The sequence below is a fragment of the Lipotes vexillifer genome, unplaced genomic scaffold (genome assembly GCF_000442215.2).
Source record: "Lipotes vexillifer unplaced genomic scaffold, Lipotes_vexillifer_v1.1 scaffold342, whole genome shotgun sequence".
NCBI classification, from domain to species: Eukaryota; Metazoa; Chordata; class Mammalia; order Artiodactyla; family Lipotidae; genus Lipotes; species Lipotes vexillifer.
Window position 1 is genome coordinate 217,376 of NW_006786802.1, and position 1,458 is coordinate 218,833.

General features: G+C 55.6%; 1 protein-coding gene across 3 annotated transcripts in view; it reads left to right on the plus strand.

Moving 5' to 3' along the window:
• The window catches only part of GNAO1 (G protein subunit alpha o1), a 171,319-nt gene that overhangs the window by 141,706 nt on the left and 28,155 nt on the right, over positions 1-1,458 (plus strand). The gene's annotated exons all lie outside the window — the stretch shown is intronic.

The window sequence follows — 1,458 nt, forward strand, 5'->3', positions numbered from 1 at the left end:
CCCCAAAAGGAGGGAATGGAAACCACATAGGTAGAGGGGCCAGCCATCCAGCAGAAAAGGATGGAGCAGATCAGAGGGGACGGGCCCTTCGCTGCCACCTCGAAGCTGGTCACTGCCCCAGCATCCTCCACTGAGTAACACTGCACAGGTCAGACATAGTGGGTCTGCCCCGGTACACGTGTCTGCTTTGTCACACCTCATGCTGCCGGGACAGCTGGGCATGCTCTGACCAGCAAGAGGTGGCAGCGCCATGGGGGCTGTAGCAGAGAGCAAGGTGCTGGAAAATGCCTCCCCACACCCCACCACTGGCCCAGGAGGGGACCTGGACAGGAAGGTCAGGCCCAGTGTGAACCCCATCCCCCAGGGCCCCAAAGGCAGGAAGACAAAGGGACAAGGCCCCCCCTCTGGCTCTATTAATTGCTTGTTAAGCTTGACCCCCACAGGGCTGGCCCAGCCAGACAGCTACCACTGTCCTCCAGGGTGCATCGGCAAGGCCCCTCCCTCCCGCCATGCCTGACCCTTCCTACCTTCCTCCTTACCCATCTCCCCTACCTTTGCTCAGGGGGCTGGGCTGGACACCAGTGTCTGAGATGCAAGTCCAGGGCTGTTGGCTGGAGCACAGTAGAGGTTAACCTTGGGTCCAGGCTCTCCCACTTACTAGCTGTGTGACCTTGAGCAAGTTACCTCACCTCTGAGCCTCAGTCTCCCCATCTGTTAAACAGGATGGCTACCGGGCAGAGCTGCTGTCATGGTTGAACGAGACACAGTGTTGTTGAAATGGACAAGATGAGAGGAGTTGGGAGATAGAGAGGGTGGAGTGAGAAATCGAGGCCGTGCCTGACAGTAAAATGCCAAGGACCCATTCATCTCACAAATGCTGCTGAGCACCAACAACTATGTACAGAGCGTTGTGAGGTGGGGGTGCCATGAAAAGCCAGGAGATTATCCCTGCCCTGAGGAACAGGCACACACAGCACCAGCTGTGACTTGGAGTGGTTGGTGTGCATGGGGGCAGACTCTGCCTGGGGCGTGGAGGAGGGCTTCCCTGAGGCAGTGACACTTGAGATGGGAAAGAGCCAGGGGAAGGATGTTCTGGATGGTGGGGCACCCTGAGGTGAGGTTACCCTGGCTACCTGGGGAACAGAAGGAAAGGCTGTGTGCTTGGAGGCCCGGGAAAGGGGAAAGGTGGGAGGAGATTAGGACCGAGAAGTAGGCAGGGACTTTGGAGGCCAAGGTAAGGAGTTTGGAATTTAGGGATAATGGGAAGCTATTGAAAGAGTTTAAACAGGGAGAGTTATTGTGTGCATTAAGATTAGGTTTGACTGTGAATATCTGAGACCTAGAAAATAGTGATTTAAATGAGGTATAAGTTTAATTTCAATGTAAAAAAAAAAAAAAGTCGGGCTTCCCTGGTGGCGCAGTGGTTGAGAGTCCGCCTGCCGATGCAGGGGACGCGGG